The sequence below is a fragment of the Gorilla gorilla genome, chromosome 9 (genome assembly GCF_029281585.2).
Source record: "Gorilla gorilla gorilla isolate KB3781 chromosome 9, NHGRI_mGorGor1-v2.1_pri, whole genome shotgun sequence".
Taxonomy (NCBI): domain Eukaryota; kingdom Metazoa; phylum Chordata; class Mammalia; order Primates; family Hominidae; genus Gorilla; species Gorilla gorilla.
Genome location: NC_073233.2, coordinates 43,050,692 through 43,063,032, shown reverse-complemented (window position 1 = coordinate 43,063,032; position 12,341 = coordinate 43,050,692).

The window sequence follows — 12,341 nt, the reverse complement described above, 5'->3', positions numbered from 1 at the left end:
CCTTCCCCCTTGCCCTCTTCTTTGGGCATTTACCTTAGAAAACTAGTAAGTGTAAGCTCTTTCTCTGCTACTTTGAAATGTATATAAATATTTTTAAAAGCTAAAGAAGGCTCTTACCAAATTTACAACCCAGGAATGTTTCCACAAGGACCTGGGAACCATCTCTTTGAAATATAATCATTAAGGAAGTTAAGGCTCCTATCTCTCAGTTTCCTGGGCAGGGTAGGAACCTAACTTCAATTGATGCCTGGATCCAAATTGCAAGTCTCCCTCCTATCATAAAGAGGTGGGAATTTCCTTTTTCCCTTGGATAAAGGCTATTATCAAATGCGGATGGTCACCCCCAAATTCCAGGTGATTTTAGAACGAACTGCCTATAACAAATGGTGCCGGCAAGTCCTCTTGAGGATCAGTTCTTGTTTATCTTGAAAACATGTATGTAATGGGTTGCATCTGCCTGGCTGTGTAAAAGCATGAGACTTCTTTCTGTCTTTGCCAAAAACACTTAATGGATTGCCTGGGATGTGTATCCCATTCTGGTTCAATGCTTATTCAATAATTACACTTTTTTCTCCTATGTTTGTTAGAGAAGTTTACTCGATTGGCAAGAGGTTTTTCTTCCTTTGTGCTTTGCGAGTGTGTTCCAGATTTTCCATATTGCATGCTTATTACATACGTGATTTTAAGATATTTTACATTATGCCATAGAATTAAAATAATTAAATGTATCTGAATGTTTAGTTGCCTTAGGTTAAAATAAAACCAAATAGAAATTAAATATCAGGAAGAATAATTCTACAATATCCTGAATAACCTCTAACATTAATTATTATAGGCCTGATTTCTCCATCTGAGAAATGAGGATTACATAACTCATATTAATCAATTACAGGCTTTTGGAAGCTGTTTAACATCTTCTCAATGTATCTCAAAGTACAGTAAGCATCTGGCTTAAGCACAGTTCTCCAGGCCCTCCTGACTTTCATAAAGCTTTCTCTGATGAAGAGAGACTTCTTTTGAAACCATGACCCTTCTGTTAAGAAAGGGAGAAACCAACAAGTTCAGTGATTTTCAAGAAGTCAGGATACAAAAAGTAAAGAAAGGGGTCTCTTTGAGATTAGTATAAATCTACCACCCTACCTCACCCCGATGATCTATTATAAAAAATTCTGTCGCAAAATATTCAGAGATTTCCTCATTGAAAGTGTTTTTCATTGTTTTAATGGCACAACATACTTTAAACCCTAGAAATAAACAGTTTCCATACATTTACTTACACTTGAAGAATTTCTTGGTGTCATGGCAAACCCCTATCAACTCCAATGGGGATGGTACTAGTTTCAAGAGGCCAAAGAAGTGACCTGGAGCCAGCAAATGAGACATAGGGTTTGTTTTTGTTTGTTTGTTTGTTGTTTGTTTTTTTGAAACGGAGTCTCTCTCTGTCACCCAGGCCCCAGGCTGGAGTGCAGTGGCGTGATCTCGGCTCACTGCAAGCTTCACCTCCCGGGTTCACACCATTCTCCTGCCTCAGCCTCCTGAGTAGCTGGGACTACAGGCGCGTGCCACCATGCCCGGCTAATTTTTTGTATTTTTAGTAGAGATGGGTTTTCTCCGTGTTAGCCAGGATGGTCTCGATCTCCTGACCTCGTGATCCACCCGCCTCAGCCTCCCAGAGTGCTGGGATTACAGGCGTGAGCCACCGCGTCCAGCCCAAGAGACATAGGGTTTTATCAGGGTCTTACATACAAGGGAGAGAGTCTGGTGGTGGCTGGACTGGACAGGATAACTGCATGGGCCAGTGGCACCGCCTGGCCCGAAGACCCACCTTGCATGCAGCCCAGTGGCAGCAAGCTGGGCAGGAACACTGCAACAGCTTACAAACAGCATGCAGTTTATATAGCATTTTCACTTAACACCCTCCCCTTAATGGCCTCTAACTGGGTGGGTTCATTTAACCCAAAACTCAGGGCCCCATCCCCTGTATGGCCCATGTTCCATGGGATGGGCCAGGGGCTCAGATGTTCCTCATAGACAAGGAATGAAAACTTCAGTTCAGCCGCTCCCAGATTCCCTGTCTCAGAACACACACTCAGGTGTGTCTGCCATACCAGGTCATTTTAAGGGTATGCTTACATTATTGCTATCAGATGCATTTACCCTACACTTGGAAATAAACAATGGCCTCATAACAAAGACTAATAATGCTTTTTATTGCATTAAATCTTTTATCAACCCTAAATTTAAATAGGGTCGTGTAAGATAACTAAAGAATAAAAGACACAGGAGGCTCTCTGGTACCTAAATCCCTACATTAAAACTCACAAGCCACCTATTAGGTTGGTGCAAAAGTTATTGTGGGTTTTGGCATTACTTTTAATAGCAAAAACTACAGTTACTTTTGCACCAAAAATGTTAGACTAAGCATCTTTACTAACTTGGATTTTGCCACTAATCACACAAGAAGTCCCCAAATTCCTAAGAGCCACAGAAGAGGCAGCATAGCTGAACAGTTAAGAGCATAGGTTTGGAATCAAATAGATCTGACTTTGAAACCAGGCAAAACCACCAACTAACCTTGTGACTTTGTTCAGGTTCTTTAATCTCGCTGCAAAGTTTCCTCAGCTGAAAAGTGAGTTAAAAAATTAGATGAGATAATATCCTCACAGCCACTAGATATTGTTCTAGAATTGTTTTATCCAGCTCTGTCATTCAAATATATATTAGAGTTCTTAGCTTTGTATATGCCAGTGTCTCAGTTTATGACTTTGGTAATTTGTCTTTAAAACAAAAAAGGAAGAAGAGGGCTAGGAGTGGTGGCTCATGCCTGTAACCACAGGACTGTGGAAGCATCTCTTGAGGTCAGGAGTTTGAGACCAGCCTGCTGGGCAACATAGTGATACCCCATCTCTACAAAAAGGAAACAAAATTTAGCCAGGCATGGTGATGTGCGTTTTTAGTCCCAGTTACTCAAAACACTGATGTGAGAGGATCACTTGAACCCAGGAGTTTGAGGCTGCACTGAGCTATGATCACATCACTACACTCCAGCCTAGTCAAACCATGTCTATTAAAAACAAAAAACAAAACAACAACAACAAAAAAAACAGGTGAGGTTGGCAAAATAATTTCACAAATTATCAGGCAACCAAAAGCCAATAAAATCCAGCCTGACCTTCACATAAGGCACAAATTCTTTGGTTTGTCTCTTTAAGAAAGCAGAGCTCTGAGTCCACCAGTCAGCCAAAAATAACATAAAACTCCAACTCTAGCTCATTCCTATCAGAGAGACTTATTGCTTTCAACCCAATTTATCATTCTATGTTACAAATCAGCATCTCTACAGCATGTTTCAAATTAATTAAAAGACATTCCTTTCCATCCAAGGTATAATCAAGGCAATTTACTTCCAAACATAATCAAGAAATTATATAAAGGAAGATTAAACGTATGAGGAATTTTTTCATGTGTGAAGTTAATTGATTTTCATATCTTTTTTTTAGGTTTTAAATGAGAATTCTAAAAGAATGGATTTTCCAAAATATCTCAACTCAGCAGAGTTCTGCAATACTTCTTCAGTGAAAATAACAATTTCCACTGAAATAGCTCCCAGGCTATGGGGAACTATGGGACACTCAGGTAGTAAATTTATTATGGGACTGCCAGTAGCTACATTCAGAGCTCCTGGAACCCTTGACCAGAGCTCCTTCAGAATACTCAGAAGAGGGCAAAAAGAATGATGGAAACATGTTCTTTCTTTCAGTAAAAGCTCAGAGCTACGTATTTTAATAGTCCAGATAGGGACAAGATCATTAGTAGTTCTTAGAATGGGAGAGCAGTGGAGAGAAAGAACTTCTAGTCTTGTTTGTTCATCTCTGTTCTCTTGAAAAAAGTGTTCACTTGCAATATTCATCACCATAAAGAGGACTGGTAACCTCTGCTGAAAGCCAAAGAAGTGCCTTATTTAGACAACAGACATGGCAGCCTCCATGACAAATGGGAACCCTTAATAGGTTTCCCTGGTCCCAGATCTCTACTCCAGCATTTCTGTGACCCCTTAAACTTCCTCCTGAGTAACTCCAGGGAATTCTTCTCTGACATGGAAATATTGCAGGGGAGTCACATTACAGTACCATGAATAGTCATCACCCATGTTGGCCCACTATCTTCAACGGTTAAGGGTCCCTTTTATCATATGCTTCCCCACACTTCCATGGAATTTATGTTTTGAAAGATTTTGCCAGTAAAACAAATGAAATTATAACAAACACTCCTTTGATCCTCATTTTAAAAATTAATGTAGGACATAGGAAGTGTCCAATTCAGCACAGGGCCACCAGCATCACCACAGAGAATTGATATAATCTCAATCAAAAGCCAGTAAGAGTGATGCAGAGCCCCGTTTCTAGAAGCAGAGCACCTGGGTTGGAATACCAGTTCAGCCATTTGCCAGCTGTGTGACTTTGAGCAAGGTAGACAACCTTTCTGTTCCTTAATGTTCTCATTTGTAAGATGCCAGTAATAATAACACCTACCCTAAAGCGCTGTTAAAGAGACTAAATGAGTTAATATATACTTAAAGAACTTATAACAATGTCTGAAATAGAGTAAATATTTATTCATTCTAGCTCTTATTATTTTTTAACAGCTTTAATCCTAGAAGTAATTCCAGGAAATATTCCTAGTAACTTGTGTGCCTGGATGTTTGGACCTAAGTGAAGAACCTTGCATTAAGGCCTTTTAAAAGTTTTATCTTGTTCTCATGTGGCTCACAATTCAGCTGTCACCAGTGTAATTAATTATAGCTTTAACATCATCATTCTGTATCAAGTGAGGTGAAAATAAATGATAATCATTCATAATAGACTAAAGATGTCAGTAACACTAGTGTTGATTACATAAACCCTAGATTTTTTAAAGTGACTATTTCTTCATTCATAAAGTGTCACTAGGAAGTGTATATCATTTCCATTTCCCTGATTTAATTTGGAAGCTCAAGATATAAGCTTTTATCTGATGTAAGCCAAACATTTTGGGGAGTGGGGGATAATAATGGATCAAGAAAAGTCCATTAATTCTGTCAAATTTCTGGGGGAAATGGGTCAAAATGCCCTGAATGGTGAACTATATTACTATGTCCATATGAAATAAACAACGCAATAATCTTGGCATAAGGACACTACTCTGAAAATGGCAGTAGCCCAGTGTTTCCAAGTGCTGAAATAGATAACTACCAAGAGGGTGAGAGAGTCAGGCTGTATAGTCCTCATACCAGCCACCATCGGGGCCACCAGAACTGTGACACTATTCCCAAGTGCTGACTGACTCCAGACAGACAACCTTCAACCTTTTTTACTGCTACAATCATCTTTTGAGAAAGCTAATTGCAGCTACACAAAAAAAAAGACAGACACCTCCCCTCCCAAGCCAGCTTCTAGTACTGGCTCTGCAAGCTTAAGAAGTTACTCTGTGGCTCAATTTCCTAACCTGAAAAATGGAAATAATACTGATACCTACTTAGGGAGTTTTATGATAATTAAATGAGTTAATGTGTGTAAAGGTTCTAGAACAGTACCTGATACAAATTAAATGTTACTCTTTTTTTTTTTTTTAAATACAAGTTTCTAAGATTTTCCTCAAATCTAGTGAGCCAGAATCTGCAAATCTCCCCGGATGACTGTGATATGCAGCAGCTCTGAGAACCATGGATGGGCAATAGTCACTTGATTATCTCATTTAAAATCTCTCTGAATGGCTCAGGAACAGAAAGAGGAGACAGTTCGATGGATCTAGACTGGTGGTTCTCAACTGGGGCAGTTTTGCTCCCTGAGACACACTTGTCAATTCCTGGAGAAATTTTTGGTTGCCACAACTGGAAGAAGGTTGCTGCTGACATGTGGAGCAAAAGCCAGAGGATGGCTCCCACTACAAAGAATTATCAGGCCCAAAGTGTCAATAGAGCTGAGACTGAGGAACCCTGATCTGACCAGTGCTTCTCAAGCTTTTATGTGCATAAAAATCACCTGGGGGGGTCGCGTTAAGGTGCATATTTTGACTCAGTAGATCCAGGGTAAGACCTGAGAGTCTGCTTCTCTAACAAACATCACCAGGGAGCTTGTTAGAATATCTCAGGCCCCACCCTAGACCTGCAGGACCAGAATCTGTATTTTAACAAGTTCCCTAGAGGACTTACATGCACATTAAGATTTGAGAAGTGTTATTCTAGAAAATCCAATCAGCTTCGAGCTAACCCACAGAACAGAAAGCTGTTTTTCAGAAGTATTGACAAAGAATAAGACTGAATATTCTCCAGGCAATACTTTTTACTTATGTTGGAGAACTGTGGGGATTTCATTAGCTGAGACTCGGGGATGGATTATTCAGACATTCAAAGTAGGCCTTAGTGTTCCTTATTCAAAGCTAGCAAAATCTTAAGAGTGTTCTAGGAGACAGGAAGGGAGAAAGGAAAGAAGGAATGAAGAAAAAAAGAAAAGAGACAGTGACTTTGGGAAATGCTCCATACCAGGTTAAGCAAAAACATCTTTACTACAGGACTTCTCAGAGCCTTTACTGTTCTAGAGTACAACCTTGAAATTCCAAAAGGAGAGATTTCAAATATTTGGCCATAAAAGCTTTTTATTCTTCAGCATCTCAAGGCCTTAATATTCTAAACTCGCCTTTGGAAATGTTAGTCTGAGTAAACCATTCTATTTACTGGAGTTTGAAAGGACTGTCATACATACATCTTTCTGGACTCTTCAACCTCAAGGGACTTTATATCCCTTAGGAACCAGAAAAGGCACTAATAAGTAAGAATAGCTGCTAATGTTTTTACCATCTGGGACATACCTGACACTGCGATAGACATTTAATATGCATTTTCTCTTGTCCTTATTATAGTCCTGCAAGGTAGGGATTAACCCTATTTGCATCTTAGAAAAATGAGACATGGAGGGGATGAGAAATTTGCTTAAAACCACGCATCTCAGTGACGCTTGATGTGCTCAATCAACCCAGCTCCATTTGCTGTAACATTGCCTTCTGTGGCACAGGGGTATGAAACTGAGAGCCTCACACTAGATCCCAATCCTGGCTATAGACATCTGCTCTCCCTGAGACCTGATCTCCTCTGTGCTAGTAAACCACCTGGCCCCTGTCTTGATTTCCAACCCACATCTCTATCCTCATTTGCTTGCCTTTAACATTTCTACTTTGCACAGTGTCCTCTGCTATGGCCAACTTTCACAGGGACTTCCACCTTCTTTTTACAAATGAACTGCTGGGATGGGGACTCACAGCTGTAGGACTTGGGCTCACTCTCAGATTGCCCAGATAGGTTGTATTATCACCACTTCTAATTCCCTGCTTGGGAAACAACCCATCCAGAAAATAAAGGCATGGAGAGAGACTAGCAGCTCCCACCTGGGGGCTCCCTTTACCCCATTCGGTACCTAGTAAAGTCTGTTGCCTCTTGCCACATCTCAGCAACAGATGCTCCTCACACCGGACTTGACTGGGCAGCCGACCTGGTCACTTGGTCCCCTGCTTTCATTATTCACTTCCCCTTGACAGATACATCTGCTTACAACAACCTACTATTAAGTAGTACTGATTTTACGGCAGGCAGCATGCTAGGTGTATGCACGTATCATTCCTTTTAACTGTCACAACACTGCAAAGTAAGTAATATTACCTCCACTTTGAAGATGAGTAAAGCAAGCCCATAGCAGATACATTATCTGTACAATCACCCAACTAAAATATGCTGAACTCAAACCCTACTTTTTCTGACCCCAGAACCTGTCCTCTCATTCACTAACTGAAAACCCTCAATAAAGCAATTAAATGCCCATAAAATCCTACTGGAAGAGGAGGGAGAGGGGGTATAGACCAATCACACTTGTTGCTTGGTTTCCTCATGAAAAACGCTGCATGAAGTTTTCTTGGCGAATATTTCCAATGACAGATGTACAAACCGAGGAAGGCTGCTGTAGCATGAGATTGTATTTTTCCCAGCCCAAATTTACAACTGAACAGGACTTCAGTTTATGTCAAAACAAGATACTAAAATGGGTTCATGAGCTCCACAGGGATGTAGATTTGTGAAACTGATCAAAATCACAACCCTGAAAAATGAGCAGTGTGAAAAACAGACCCACAACCTCAGCTTGGTTTATGGGGGAAAAGATCAGCAGGTGCCCTCTATCCCGGGATTCTGGACCCAAAGGGAATTGTTCTTCTCAAAAGGTATCCTTAGGACATCAGTCCCTTCATCTGTAGGATGAGGGAATTGAAGTAAACATTCTCAAAAGTGGCTTCTAACTCCAAATTTTGTGGCTTTCTGAAATGGCAAAGCAATTTCAAACTGCCTGTTGGGAGCAGCTTACAGAACATTCCTTAGAAGGAAACAAGGATAAGATTGGCCCTCTCCACACATAAGTTTTTTATTGCCTATTCAAGTTCAGTTGTATTCTTTCCCACAATGTGGACTCCTGGAATTCCTTCCCTTTTTCCACTTTTCAGAAACTCACAGATATTACATCAGGAGAGTCCTGGACTCAATTGTGATTGGAAAAAAACGCAAGAACAAAAAACCAAACACCGCATATTCTCACTCATAGGTGGGAATTGAACAATGAGATCACATGGACACAGGAACGGGAACATCACACTCTGGGGACTGTTGTGGGGTGGGGGGAGGGGGGAGGGATAGCATTGGGAGATATACCTAATGCTAGATGATGAATTAGTGGGTACAGAGTACCAGCATGTCACATGTATACATATGTAACTAACATGCACATTGTGCACATGTACCCTAAAACTTAAAGTATAATAATAAAAAAAAAAAGAAAGAAAGCAGGAACTATCTCTGTTTCCCCTAAATGCCATTGATCTGTCATGGGATGCCATCACATATATCTTTCTCAATTGGAAAGGCAATGACATTGTGTATTCCCTCAACCAGTGCTTCTCAAACTATCTGGGGTGAAAGGTCAGTTTTGTGTTGTCTTATTTTAAATTCCCAATCCATCTCAGAGTGATATTTTATTAAATATAATACAAGTAAATGCTGCTTAGATGTCACAGTAATTCCAAATTGTTATAAAAGTTTCTAAATGTTGTCTCTTCATTTCTAAACTTATCTTCCCATCGAGCAGTAACAAATGGTTCATAACAAACAGTTCACAGAACCACCCAGGACTGCAGACCACATTGAGTACTATTGCCCTAAATCCCTATTCAATTTTATTTCAGGCATTTATTAGTCAATTTCTATGACTACATTAGGTGCTGTAGGCACAGATGATATTTATATGACTGGCCTAAAACCTCTTTTAGATGCTGAGATAAATGAGAATGAGGCTGGGATATTGCAAAGTGATTGTATTATTAAATAATGCATAGGTTTTAACTTGAAAAGAGGGAAGATAGCACCTGGCTATCCAAGTCAGAGAGGTATTATACCCAAGTCAGAGAACATGAGGTATAATAGAGAACGAAACCTCATACAATATCATACAGTGTTATTTTTTAAAGTTCTGGACAAATCTCAACCCCTAATCAACACCTTTTTCTTTATCCCTGGCTTTAACCCTTGGAGATGGAAGAGAAGCCTATGAAGCAAAAACCTAGGATTCAGCCTCAACTCCTCTCATTTACTCACTCTTTCCATATAATCCCATACTATATGTTGATCAACTCTACCACCAGAACAAGTCCTCAATCCATCCACTCCTCCGCACCTCCACCAATAACATCCAAGCCAAGCCACCATCACCCCACACCTGGATTGCTGCAAGGCTACCTGTGAGCTGGTCACCCTGCTTATTCTCTTGACTCCATCTCAACCCATCAAGTGGAGTTGATCTCTTAAAGTATAAAGCACAGTAAATGCTTAAACAACTTAATGGCTCCTCATGGCACTGAGATTAGAATTCAATACACTATCATAGCCAGCAACATCACAGTCTCCAGAGCCCTCACCTGTCTGATCTCATCTCTAGCAACCTTTGCCTTTCCTCACTGCACTTCAGCCACATAGGCCTTCCTCATGTTCCTCTGAACACCGAACTTGGTCTTTAATCCAGCTATTGACTCAACCAGTAGCTCTCTTTCCCCAGGTCGTGGCAGGCTCAGCGCCATCTTGCATCCTAGACTCAGTTTACTGGTAACTTCCTTAGTGAGGCTTTCTCTGAGCACCTAAATGCTCACTCTCACTTCAATCAGATTGATGTTCATTGTAGCATTGATTACTAATATGTGTTCAGTCTCATTCACTGATAATTATTGAGTGCCAGTGGCAGAGCAAAAGCATTCAATAAATATTTATTGTGTATAAGGAAAACTTTCAGCACTGACCCAGAGTTTGTGCTTATTTTCTACTTAGCAGTATGAAAAATAACTAATTCACTTCAAAAAAAGTGCAATAAATAAAGATGAGGATTTTTTTGCTGACTTACTTGGGATTTAATTACATGGAGAATTTTGATGAAAAGAAGGAAAAATATTGTAGTGCATTATAGTGGTAGTGTGTGGGAGTTTTCATTGTTTACATCTCCTGCCTGGGGTTTTATTAATGAGCTAACTATCTTGTATGTGATAATGTATTACAAGTTCCATTTGGTTGTGGGTCAAGATAAAATAGCACAGTGTAATTTCAATGAAATGATGTTTGCTTGGGGAATGGCAGACTCATTTAACACTTGCTTCTCTTTTTATGCACTTTAGTTGTGCACACCCCAAGTTACACAGACCCAGCCTTCCTCCCATCTAGCTTATGGGAAGAGGCAGTCGAGCAAGCTGTTTGGCAATCCAGTTCAACTTCTGAAAAACACCAAGAACTAAAGTGACCCCTCAAACGGCCACCTTGCCTGACAGCCTTTGAATGATAGTGGGTGTTTTGACAGCCACCTCAGATTTTCTGAAAAGCAGGCAGGTATTCACCACCTGGTTACTTCTCAGAAGCAGCAGCTCCATGGGCCAAAGCAGAGGTCTGAGCTCAGAGAGGTGGTGTTCCCCATCAACAGACAACCTTCAAAAGGTAGGCAGCACCTCACGCCCACCTGTGTTAACTGTCAGCTGGCCACAAGAGAGAGTGCAGCGGTGGGAATGCCCCTGTTATCTCCAGCTTTCATCGTCTGTGGTAGAGAGAAGCTGCTCTTGTGGGCTGAAAGGGATGAGTTTCAAGGTTTTCTTGGCCTTTGATGTCAACTCTTCACTGCCACAAGATAAGCATGTGCCACCTGTTGTGCAGCAAGGTGTCTTAACAGGTGAGCGAGACAGACCAAGGAAATACAGACATATACAGGTATTTGTCATTGGCGCTACATAATGGAGATGAGCCTGCTCTCTCCGAAAGAACATTGAGCTCAACTTCTAGAAAGTATAAAGAAAGGCTATTTACTTCTCTTCTTAGCTATGAAAGGTAAATACTTAATTGAGGCAATGGGTCAAACTAGTGTTTTCTTAGATCACCACTGGGTTCCTTGAGGTATTGCATTGACTTCTCTTCCCTGTGCCAAAATCTGCCTCTCTGTGATGTTATAAAGTATTCCTTTTTCCTACTCCCGCATCTCACCTAAGTTGTTGCTGAACATGTGGTAGACCTCAATTGATACTTAGTGTTTTCTTAATACTTTCTATTTTGACCAATGATTGTTTTTAAATGTAATGACTATGCTATTTGGAGAAAATGAACATGTGGGCACACTTTTTGCAAAATTTATTTCATCTCTCATTCTAAACTCTTTTAATGGCATCGAATGGATTATTTATTTGATATATAGCATATTCAAGCTTAATTTCAGCACAATGAGAAATAAGCACTTTGGGTGCCATCTGTGTGAAACTCTTTATGAACCTTGCAAATTGAGGACAATAACTAAATAAAATATAATAGACTTGTTCAGGATGACAAATAAGAAGCCATTATGTCAGTGAAGACATTTTCAGAAAATGAATATTATGACCGGCACTGTACATTGTCCCTGACATATAAGGGACTCATACGCCCTTGTTTTTGAACACAGAAGCATCTTAAGTCCAGCACCCAAACCCTCATCTGCAACTAGCACATATCCTTATTTTTTTTTATCTTAAATTAAAACCCCTTCTCCTGAGTTCTGTGCACCTGCACATGAGAGGCCAGATGTTCAGCTGTTTGAACACAAAACAACAACCAACACAGACCTCTATATGTCACACTTAAACTTAGTGGATCAGTAAATGCGGAAAGCAGAAGCAGGTGCTGTAGGCAAAGCCCACAGGCCAGAACAACAAAAAGGAATAAAGAATGGAGTTAAGACAAATTCTGGTTTCTGTCCTTGCCATAACATGGCACA